This window comes from Tenrec ecaudatus, chromosome 2 (assembly GCF_050624435.1).
Source record: "Tenrec ecaudatus isolate mTenEca1 chromosome 2, mTenEca1.hap1, whole genome shotgun sequence".
Classification (NCBI taxonomy): Eukaryota; Metazoa; Chordata; class Mammalia; order Afrosoricida; family Tenrecidae; genus Tenrec; species Tenrec ecaudatus.
The window spans coordinates 197834360-197847113 of NC_134531.1; the positions used below are offsets into that span (position 1 = coordinate 197834360).

A 12754-nucleotide genomic window follows, 5' to 3' on the forward strand; every position below is an offset into this window, starting at 1 on the left:
ATCATACAATTTAATCATTCAATCATATTGAGAAGGGTTGTCCAATTATCATCACAATCAATTTCAACACATTTTCTTCTGATACTCCTTGTTGTTCGTTCCCATTTCCCCCAGTCACCCCAAAAATGCCTCTAGGTAATAATTAATCCAGTTACTGTCTCTATAGATTTACCTATCCTGGATTTCATACACAGAAAATCAAACCAAATGCAAACAGAAAGCAAACCAACCAAAAAACCAACAGCAAAACCAAAACAAATAGAGAAACCCTAAAGAAAAATATGAAGAAAATATTAAAAACTGAAATAACTTTTAAAAGGAGATCAAATGATAAGATGCTACATTTAACCTAACTACATTGGTCATAATGGACTTTACTGTGATCTCTGTACCTGCTATTCCCATTGCTGGACTATGTTCAGAGGAGATTCACAGGAAGTTTAATCTCTGTGGGGATCTTGCAAATGGATTTTGGACTTCCCCTGTCATTCAGTGTCTTCTGCAAACCAGGTGTTCAGAATTTAAGCCATTTTTGCCTCTAATGAACACTCTGGCCATACTTCTTCCAAGGCAGAAAAATTTTTCCTTTTCTCAGTTCATAGTATTTTAATATGCTTCTCCAGCACCACAACCAAATGCATCAATTCTTCTTTGATCTTCTTTATTCCGTGCCCAACTTCCACTTTCATGTGACACAATTAAAAATACCAGGAATTGAAAATACTAAGACCTGGGTCAGATACACCTTAGTCCTCAAAATAACAACCTTGCTTTTCAATACTCTAAATAAGTCTTACACAACAGATTTATGCAATTCAACTTATCTTTTAATCTCTTGACTGCTGCTTTCTTTTCTTTTTTTTTTCATTTTAAAGGTTATATCTTTTTATTTTCTTTATTTTTCTAATAAATTATTTTATTGGGGACTCATACAATTCTTATCACCATCCATACATACATCCATTGTGTAAAGCACATTTGTACATTTGTTGCCATCATCATTCTCAAAACATTTTCCTTCTACTTGAGCTCTTGGTATCAGCTCCTCATTTTTCCCCTCCCTCTCCAACCCTTCCTTCCTCACCCTTGATAATTTATAAATTATTATTATTTTTTCATGTCGTACACATGAAGGAAGACTTCCAATGTCTCCCTTCATACTCTTTTCTGTTGTCTGTTCCTCAGGGAGTAGGTTATATGTAGATCATTGTGATTGGTTCCCCCTTTCTCCCTGACCTTCCCCTTACCCTCTGACTGCTGCTTTCATGAACATTGATTTTGTATCCAAGCAAAACAAAATCTTTGATAACTTCAACTTTTTCTCCATTATGTCAAATATATTTCCTTTTTTTGATGACTTCCAATATTTTCAGATTTATACATGTTCCAATTAATGAATGATAGGAATTGTGTCTTCTTGTATTGACTAATGTCAAATCAACAAATAGAAACAAACTGCTCTACTCTGTCCATCTTCTGTGTGCCTTCCAACTTGAGGGGCCCGCTGATCTATGGCACTACTTTAGATGCTGTTTTACCATTATTTCATAATATTTTCATTGGCCATATTTTCCAGAAGTACATTAACAAGCTCTTTTTCCTAACTTATTTAGTCTGGAAGTTCCACTGAAATGTGTCCAAATTGGGAGACTTCAAATATTTGAAACACTGACCACATAGCTTCCAGCACTACAACTACACTTAAGCCATCACAGTACAAAAATTTAACCGACGAATGACCATTCCAGCAAGCATGTGAAGACAAAGAGGACCAGCAGTCCCAGCAAGCACGTACAGAGTAGCTGGACACAGCAATTCCGGTGGTGGAGGCTCATGAGTGATAAGGCTGCTGTCAGTACCTTTTATGCTTCTTTCTGCTTCCTCGCTCTTTTCTACCCCCAGAGCTAAGGAAATCTCAGACTCCATGGTTAACATTGACTCCCCCTGAAGTGTTAGTTTCAGCTAGTCATGCTGACAGTGCTGTTTCTTCTCTGCCCACTTGTGGAAAGGTGAGTTTGACACCTATTAGAGGGATTCCTGGTGTGGAAAATAGCAGATATAGAGGACATTTCAGGACACCACACCTGCTTGCCCCAGAAATTCATGGTGAATTCTTGCTGACATTAGTCTGTAAAGAGGCCAGTGAGGCCTATGGGGAAATGCACGCAATTCCTGGGCTGAGGACCAGATACTCTGGCATGAGCCAGACCAATCCTAATGATACATATGTCACCAAGTCAAAAATAAATAAATAAGTAAAATAAAACAAAGGATTCAGATAGTGTCTGTGCTCAAAGGCATGTTTTGCACCCCTCTCCTAAGCCTTGAAGGCACACAGAGGGGTGGTGGAAGGAAAAATACAGCAATGGGGGAGCAGGGCACTAATCAACCCAAAGGGAGAGTATTGGTTATGTCTCCACAGAAAGAAAGACCAAGAGTAGACCTCATTGGTGTGCCAATCCTTGAGGGTGGTGTTCCTAAAAGAGCAACTCATTCCCAGTGACAACTGTAGGGCTGTCCTCAGTTTGTGAAGTGACATCTTCTCCCTGGATGACAGCACTATACAAGGCAGCCCTGAATATACAGTTCCGGGAGAGCAACCTGTGTGACACACACATATGGGGCCAACCAAGAGGAGGGTACAACAGACCAACAATGGGAGTGAGGGCCTTGTAGGCCCCCAAGGAATCCCCATTATAGACTTCTGACTCTGGGGGCAGCATTTGGCACCTCACCCAAACTGGTTGGGGGTTACCTATAAGGGAACCACATGGAACACCTAAAGCTGTAACAGTGTGGGGGGTGGGGCCACTAGACCCCTCCATCCCTGACTGCAAGATGAGTAATAGGGACCTGTAGGATATGCTCATTTGGGACATGACGGCTGAGGAACAAAAGTGCTGTTAGGTAGGCGGGTCCCAGATTTGGAACCCTGAAAGAAAAGGGGATTGGGCAGAGGGATTATAACAGGTCCTACTTGCTATTTAACAGAGAGATATTCATCCACTCTGAGTCAGGATACCAGTGAGATATGAAACTATTTATATGGTCTTCATCTCTCTCTCTCTCTCTCTCTCTCTCTCTCTCTCTCTCTCTCTCTCTCTCTCTCTGTCTCCCCCTCCCTTCTTTCCTCCCTCCCTCCCTCCTTCCCTCCCTCCCTCTCTCTCTCTTTGGTGTCTATATATATAAAATAGGAAGGAAAACAACCCCGTGAAAACAGCAATGGAACCGATGGTTCGAGGGTGGGGGAGAGGAAAAGGAATCTATGGGGGGAAGTGAGTTGGGAGTCAATAATGAGGGGGACAGGGGAATAGCAGGGGTTATAAAATTAATGGTGACGAGGATGTAGCAGTCCTGGTTGGGTCTGATCAATTGAAAAGTGTCTCAGAGGAATTACTGAGAGGTGAACACTGGATAGACATGATAGTGGGGCAGGAGGGAAGAAAAAGAAAAAGAAGAGAGAGGACAAAAGGAAAAGGCAAAAAAATCTATAGGTATAAATATAAATGTATAATTATATAAATATAGGTATATTTGTTTCTGCATGCACATTTATGTAAATACAATAAGGAAGCAGATGGACCTTTCCAGCCTGGTCCCAGCACTATGACTTCCTCAAAGAAGGGAAGTGAGGAGAAGAGCCGTGCGGCTATCAGCAAGGTCATGACCACAGAGCACACCAGCAACATTCACAAGCGCATCCATGGTGTGGGCTTCAAGAAACGTGCCCGTAGGGAGCTCAAGAAGATCTGAAGCTTGCCATGAAGGAGATGGGGACACCAGATGTATGAATTGACACCAGACTTAACAAAGCTGTGTAGGCCAAAGGAATCGGAATGTGTACGGTTGTCCAGGAAACGTAATGAGGATGAAGATCCCCAAACAAGCTCTACCATTGCTTACCTATGTGGCTGTCACCACTTTCAAAAACCTACAGACAGTCAATATGGATGGAAACTAGTGGCTGATTGTCTAATAAAGGTTTTTAAGCTGCCACGAAAAAAAAAAAAAAGGAAGCCAATTGACTTTGGGCTTCTACTAAAATCTCACCTACGTACAATAACGGTTTGTTTTTTATGCAAAACCCCCTCCTCTGGGGATGAACAACAGAAATGTGGGTGAAGGGAGACAGCGGATGATGTCAGATATGAAAATAATCGTAATTTGTCAACGGTTCACAAGAGTGGGAGGGTGGGGGAATGAGGACAAAAAGAGGAGCTCACACTAAGGACTCAAATAGAAAGCAAATATATAGAAAATGATGATGGCAACATATGTGCTTGATACAATGTATGGACTGCTATAGCAGCTGTTAGAGACCCCAATAAAATGATCTAAAAATTACCCCAAAAATGTTTTTTCTTATAAGTTCCACTATATGATACTCACTTTCCCAATTCTATCACTGAAGACAATAAGGGTGCATAATCAAATGTGGTAAAGAAAGCTGACGGTGTCAGGCTATTAAAAAATATGGCATCTGGGATCTTAAAGGCTTATAGTCAAACCAGTGACCAACAAGCAGGGAGGCCACAAAGCCCACATGGAAGAAGCAAACCACTCTGTGTGAATATGAGGTGTCATTGAGAATAGATATCAGAAGTTCAAAAACAAGCAATCAAATTGATGTAAAGGAGTGTGGACAAAGTAGAGACCCAAAGCCCACTTCAAGTCAATCGGACAGGTCCTCACTGAGGGGCCACATGGGTGGCTGAAGAATTCAGAGTGCAGTACAGCACTGGTGGCACACATAACTACTCTCTCGTTCTTTAATATTTCCTTCTTTCTGAGGCTTAGGTGTCACCTCATTAATAATGTTAGACCTATGTCTGCTCATATGTGTAATTAAGATCAACAGGTGCAGGCATGCCAGGACGGATGGCCCTTCATGAACAACAACAGAAGTAATGACTCATCAAGGAATGAGAAGACAGGGCAGGGGAAGGGGAAAATGGGGGAACTGACAGCAATGATGACTACATAGCCCCTTGAAGGGGAGCAAATAACAGAGTTGTAGGTGAATGGATATATTGCATAGGGTAAGATATGGCTAATATATACATATAGTATACATAAAACAATAATGGAATAGCAGAGAAAACAATATGTAACAATAACAAGGGTTCCTGGGGGAAAGGGTGGAGGGAGGGGGGTAAAGGAGAGCTGATATCAAAGAATTCAAGAAGAAAGAAATGTTTTGAAACTGATTGTATTAGCCATTGTATAAGTATTTGGATTATGGAATATTGACATCTTTAAGAGCTTCCAATAAAATGATGAAAAACAACTAAGAAGAGCCCATTGAGAAGACTCCTTCACACTCAGAATCACCAAGTGCCCAAGATCCAACTGTCTCCACGATTACTACCTGTGTGGTCCCAGCAGGTTATGTAATTTCTCCAAGCCTGGTTTTCTTCATCTGTATAAAGGGGTCAAGACTCATGATATTAAATAAATTACAGTGTATGAAGAACATAATTGGCCCTGAATGGGTGCTCAAGCACAGTTGCCATTGCATCTGGGGACACTGTGGCTGCAGAGTAACCCATGATCTCTTGCTACCTGCACTACTTTCCAAAGGTTCTGCTCCTCCCTGAGCCCTAGTGGCCCATCTCTTCTCTGCCCTCCTCTACACTTCATGGTTCACACCACCAACAATCCCCCATCCCTACAGGGCAAGCCTACTTACCAATACTACTTCTACCTTTCTAACTGCCCGCCAAGGAGGCAACACTGATTAAGGATTGGATGGTTAAGCAGGTTGTCATGGAACTGGACCGGACAGATAGCCAAGAGAGTAAAGAGCCTCCCTTTCAGAAAGGCATGGGAGGATGTTGGCTGGAGTTCAGGATATTGCTTCTCATGCTCAATGAAACAACATCGCTTCAGAATAAGTGTTAAGACAAGCTCGGGCTTCCTTAATTCCACCGTTCTTTGCCCAACTTCCAACTTCATAATCCTTTGCCTAGGGTGACTGACTCTCATGCTCCTGATCCTACTAAGTTCAGGTACCCAGGCCTTCAAAGAACAGTTCATCAACTGCTTTGAGGACCCCCAGTAGGAGGAACTGGTTCAGTTTGTGAAAGACAGGTTTGTTTAGACAGTGGAAAGAAAGTGAGTAGTTGTGACTGGGCAGGCTTACTGCCACCAAGACCTTGCAGGGTACAGGCCACCAGGTACCATATGGGAATGGGTGGGTCATTCCCCAGCAGGAAGAGAAGAGGGTTGAGTACTAGAACCCCAAGGAGCTGGGCCAAGGGTTGGTATTAGGGACTTATCTCGGCAAGGGTAGAAGAACTAGGAAATTCCTGTGATCTGATGATTAAGTTCTAAACCCCATTAAAAGGGGGGGGGTCAGTGGGGGAGAAGTACAGGAAAGGCTGTGGGAGTTGGACCTCCAGGTGGTGGAGAAGAAAGTAGAAGGGACATGGCCAATTTTGTTGAGTTCAGGAATGGTCCATCTTTCTAGGTAACTACCATGGAGCCTTTGGGACATGTGGGTGACAGAATAAAGACACAAAGAGCTCCTGGAGCACAGTGGACCTTCATGGGTAAGTTTTGAGTGGGTACGGAAATGAAGGAAGGTCATCAGAGAAGACACAGAATCCTTTCATAGGGTGTTGTCCCAGGGATAAAGACATTTTATCTGTCCCAGATCTGCCCTCACTCGTTATGTGGCTCCATGCTTACTGAACTTCTCCCAGCCTAATGGTTTTAAATCTGCATGAGTACAATCATATCTATCCACCTGCCTGGAAGGCTACTTTGAGGATTATAAAAGATAATTGAGGTGATAAAGCACCACGAAAGATCAAAAGTGGTCTCTTTTGGAAGACATTATTATGACAGTTGCTATCAACAGAATGTGATTGTGGGAGACTGGGGTTCCCACAGCCAGTGTAAGGCCTCTGCTAGTAGAGACAGTTTCTGTGAGGGGGACCCTGAGCAGTAGTCTCAGAGTATATCATCTGGAGGCTAGGTGTGTGATGTGATCCCCAGAGAGGAGAAGTTGAGGAGGATTCTCCCTGGGTACACTTCACACTACTTTCACACACTTCTTCAATTTTATGTCCTTTCTTTATGAGGTGTGGAAGGGCCACTAGCCCACACCCTGCACACACTAGCATCAACCTGGCCATAGCAGGGACTCCTTTATCCACCTTTCTATTGCTCACACTGCCTCCTATGTCAAACACTATCAGCCCTCCTCAGGAACTCCCAGACCCCCTAAATGGCTCCACACATTACAATGGCTACAATCAGAGAACAGGTGATTGATTTTGAACAGAAAATCAAGAGCCAGGGTGATCTAGAAGCTAGCATGTACATTCAAATGCCCTTGCGCTTCTCTCATTGTGATCGCTGCACAAGAGACACACCCTCTCTGTGCCCTAGTTTCTGGTCATCAGGAAGATGCTCAGTGTTTATTGTGATGATTAAATGAAGAGCGGGATCTGTGGAGGGAGGACTGGGATTATAATAATCATCATTATGAGTAGGTGGTCGAGAGGAGAAAAGAGATCAGGCCCTGCTGGGACACACTTCCTACCTTCTCTCCCTACCTAACATTTGTTCAACATTGAAAACATCTTTTTTTTTTTTTCCTGAATCCTCACCCATGGGTACTGTGTTGACAGCCAGCCTTTGTGAAAGAGGTTTCTGCCCAGGTGTCCTGAGCTCACTAGGGAGTGTTGTCCAGTCTAACTGGCCGCTTCAGTTTCCATCAACAGCTCAGAGAGCCCAGGCTCTCTCGCCATTGCGATGCCATTCAAGATGACCTTGTTCATGGTGGCCCTATGTATACAGAAAGGAATTGCACTTTATGGGGGTTGCAATGCTGTGGCCTTCTGATGGCAGATTGCTAGGACTGTCTCCCAAAGAGCCTCTGGCCAGGTTAAATCACCATGCTTGGGCCAGCAGTCTAGCACTTAATGGTTTGTGTCAGACAGTGACACCCATGAACCAATTAGTCTGAAATAAATGCACTCATGCCAGAAACAAGGATGTAGGCTATCCTTCTCTTAGAGATGCTTGTCTCTACCTATGCATGTGAAAGCTGGATATTGAATAAGGAAGACCAAAGAAAATTTAATTCATTTGAGCTAGGGTGTTGGCAAAGAATACTGAAAGTACTATGGATTTGCAAATGAACAGATCTCTCTCAGAATAAGTACAGCCAGAAGAATGAGCATGGGTTGGTTAGCTACTAACCCCAGCAATGGTAGGACTAGGGTAAAATCAAGTGAGGATCCCAGAAGAAATGGGGCACTAGAAGGCAGAGGTTTCCAAACACCTGTGTGCATGCAAATCACCAACAGAGTCCTGGAACACAGATGGACATTCTAGAAACAAAGATCTGGGATTGGGCCTGAGAATGTTGATATCCAACACTTTCTGGGGGATGCTGCTGCTGCCTGTGTGGAAATCCCACCTTGAGAACCCTTAGCTATCCCGTCCAGAGGTTGCATGTCTTCTTTACTCCCCTGTTCCATAAAATGTGGCTGAAGCTCTGCTCCGGGGAGTCTTGGCAAGGGTCTGGCTGTGGTTCAGCCAGAAGACTCAGCACATGGAACCAGCAAACCACTGGGGACATGTTCTTGAGCTGCAAAGAAACAATGCACCTGGATATAATTTTCTCCGGCGTCCATAAGAATGACTCGAACAGCTGCAGGCAGTTAGGAGAGGGTAAACACAGGCTGCCAGGCCAGCGAAGCTGAGGAGTTGATTGATGATTTGTCCTCTTTTTCCCCGGTAGCATCCCACAGCCCCAGCTTCCAACCAGCATTTTCATTCCGTTACCACAGAGCCGATGACAACTCACAGTGACCTCACATGTCTCTCAGTAAAACTAGATTCCATGAGGTTTTCAGCAGGTGCTTTTTCCAGAAGTAAATTAAGGTACCTCTGGGTAGACTGGAACCACCCAATTTTCATAAAGCAGTTAAGCCCTCAGCTGTTTGTGACAACCAGGAACTCTTATTCAAGTAAATCAGTGTAAATACAAACCACGATCCAGCATGAAGGAAAAATGAAAGGATGGGCCATCCCCAAGACAGACCAGTGAGCAATCACAATGGGATGAAGGTTGGGTCTGTGCTGCTAGGCTCTCCCAGGATACTGTGGGAAAGGGGCTGGGAGCTGTTACAGCCCACAGTCTTTGCCTGCCCAGGAGTTGTCCATCCCGGAGCCCGGCCTACAGGTGACCACCTTCAGGGCCCAGAAAGGGCTGCCTGTGAGTCAGCTCACAGCCCTCCCTCCAAGCTTGCGCTCTTTAGCAAAAGAAGGAACTGTGAGTCAACATTGACTCCATAGCAGTGGGTTTGGTTTGGTTTGGTTTGGTTTAGTGGTGTTGTTAATTGCCATTGAATCAGTTCTGACAGGTATGCAGAGTAGAACTGGATTCCAGAAAGTTTTCAAGATGTGGCCTTTTGGGATTTAATCATCGGGCCTTTCCTACAAGGTACTTTTGGGAGAGTCTGACCACTAGTGTTCTGGCTAGTAGTTTAGCACAGAACCTTCTGCACAGCCTGGGGATGTACTAGCCTAACAAAACCCTCTCACTGCCATCGAGTCACTTCTGGCTCATACGAAACCTCTGTGGGTTTCTGAGGCTGTAACTATTTACAGGAGTGGAAGGCCCAGTCTTTCTCCCATGGAGCTGCTGGTGATTTTGAACTTCTGACAACGTGGATCGAAGCTCAATGCATAACCACTACACCACCGGGGATCCTTGTACTAGAATAGAAACCAAACGAGAACAAATCACATGCCATAGAGTTGATTTCAGCTCATAGTGACCGCGATTATATCAGTACAGACACATAGCACCTCCAGGTGTACTCAAACCTGTCACCTTTGTATTAGCAGAAAAGTGCGTCTGTTCACATTACCCAAGGATCGTACAGCTCTTATAAAAACCCATACATCAAACATATTTGTACATATGTTGCTATTATCCTTTTCAAAACATTTTCTTTCTACTTGAGCCCTTGGTATCAGCTCACTTTTTCCCTCCCTCTCACTGTCATGAGCACTTGATAGATTATAAATTATTATCATTTCTATATCCTACACCACCCACTGTCTCCCCTTGCCCATGTTGCAGGTGTTTGTCCCCCTAGGGAGGGGGGTGGTATATGTGGATCATTATCAGTTCCCATTGCTCCCCCTTCTTCCTCCACCTTCCCTCTACCCTCGTGGTATCACCACTCCCATTACTGTTCCTGAGGGGTTTATCTGTCCTGGATTCCATGTGTCGAGAGATCTTATCTTTACCAGTGTACATGCTCCAGCCCAGCCAGATTTGTATAGTAGAACTGGGGTCATAATAGTGGGGTGCGGGAAGCATTAAAGAACTAGAGCAGCAGTTCTCAACCTGTGTCACAACCCCTTGGAGCTTGAGCAACCCTTTCACAGCAGTCTCCCGATTCATGAAAGTAGCAAAATTACAGATATGAAATAGCAACAAAAATAATATTATGGTTAGAGGGTCACCACAACATGAGGAACCGTATTAAAGGGTTATGGCATTGGGAAGGTTGAGAGCCATTTAACTAGAGGAATGTTGTATGCTCCATCAGTGCTATGCTGCACCTAGCTGTCTCGATCTTTCCTTGTGACCCTTCTGTGAGGGAATGTTCAATTGTCTATAGATGGGCTTTGTGTTTCCACTCCAACCCCACTTGTTTTCACTGATATGAGTGTTTTGGGTCTTCTGAAGTCTGATACCTGACTCCACCAACACCTTGTGATCACACAAGCTGGTGAGCTTTTTCCATGTGGACATTGTTGTTTCCCTGCTTGATGAGTTCTTGTTTATCTCCAAGCCTTTAAGACCCAAAATGCTATATCTTTTAACACCTGGGCACCATCAGCTTTCTTCACCACATTTACTTATGCACCCATTTTGACCATCTATCATGTCAGGAAGGTGAGCATCACAGAATGCCAGGTTAATAAAACAAAGTGTTCTTGCATTGAGGGATTACTGAATAGAGTTACCAATGCCCATTTACTACCTTAATACTTAACATATAATACATGTACATGGATCTATGTCCCTATCATTATATATGATTATATTAACGTATACATGCCAGTATTTATGTCTCCACAAATGTCATTTGCCTCATAGTTCTCTCCTTTTCTTCCTTTTACTTTCTTCTGGTCTCACTATCATGTTTGACTTTCACTCAGCTTTCAATAAATCCTTTTGGCTACATTACACTTGATCAAACCCCACCAGGCATTCTATGCCCTCATCGCCATCAATTTTAGATCACTTGTTGTTCTCCCATCCCTGGGTTTGTTTGCTCCCCACTTCCTTTCCCCCACCTCCTCCTCTACCATGTTCCCCATGGGAACCATTGGTCCCTTTGTTTTCTCCTGGAGATTGTTTATCCTGCCTATCTTATATAGATAGACATGAGGTGGGGGTGGGGGTGCCTATAAATAGTTCCAAGTCTGTCTGTTGACCTTTATGAATGTTTTCTGATTGAGTCTGATGAGGTACCATGCCCTGCCTCTGAAGTCTATTTTGGGGATTCCTCAGGGCCGTCATTGCTGAGCTCCCCATGTTGCTCTGTTATACTCCCTTTGTGTTTAGCCCTGGTGTGGGGGGTCAGACCAGGCAAAATTCCCCCACTGTGTCTCCAGTGTTGTCCCCATAGCACTTTGGCTCCATTCCCTCAACCTCTTTTACCTGATCCTTCTCATGTTTGATGAAATTATTGAGAGCTTTGACCAGAACCCCAGGGCCCTGAAAGATGCCCTCTTGCCTGGGATGGTGCATCTCAACTCATCACCTACCAGACATCTGACCCTATTGGCCTAAAAAGCATCTGATTGCAGACTATGTGGTTGGGGCCGGCACTGCCAAGCCTGTGCAGCTCTCCAGTTCTGGCCATCCCTTTCCCCTGGCAAGGAGGTTGCACTGCATTTGGCATCAGTGCCAACTACAACAGTGCCACCAAAGTGATCTTGGCCTGTACACAGCATTTCTGGGAGCAAGATGGTATCTTTGGATGCAAGTCCATCACTGACCAGACTTCTTAATTCATATACTACCCCAACCACGTCTTCTCCAATGGCACAGAAGTCATCTGGGGTCCTATACCCTGGATGACGACTCCTCGTTCTTCACTGCTATGAATCATGCTCAGGTGGTAGAGATTGTCTTGAATGATCTAGCCACAGACAATGACCACACCGAAGAGGAGATTTAAGTACTTTCCCCCTATTCCATGGTCAAGCACTAAAGCCAGAACCCCTCTTCCATGAGAGGCCCTGTCTTTTTCACTTCCTGCCAGTCTGTGGACTATGCCAGGAACTCTGTTGGCACAAAAGGTGGGTGCACTTTGCTGGTGAACATAAAACCCAGCCTCATGGATGGATTGACACTGCCATTAAATCAGGGCTGCACAGAACATCCAAAAGGCTATAGACTTGAATTTGGCAAAAAGACCTAGAGACCAGAAAAGGGCCCCCTCCAAAAATGAGCTATAACTGATGTCAGAAAACCCAGAAACTATGGTTAGTCCAATCAGCTTGACCCATTAATAAAATACCAAAAATCCAGTTTTGTGCTATCTCCACCTTTAGCTAAAGATACCAGGCAGCAAGTGTCATGTAAGCCCAAGGCCAAACAAAGTGACTGTATTATGCTTAAAATGCTTTTATATTCATGATGTAGACTCTGAGCAATGTTGCAATACTATCAATTACAACATGTGATACAATGATTAAAGCAATAAAG

General features: G+C 44.0%; 1 pseudogene; it reads left to right on the forward strand.

The window, feature by feature from the left end:
• Positions 1-11713: 11713 nt before the first annotated feature.
• Positions 11714-12504, forward strand: LOC142440328 (L-amino-acid oxidase-like; annotated as a pseudogene).
• Positions 12505-12754: the final 250 nt, after the last annotated feature.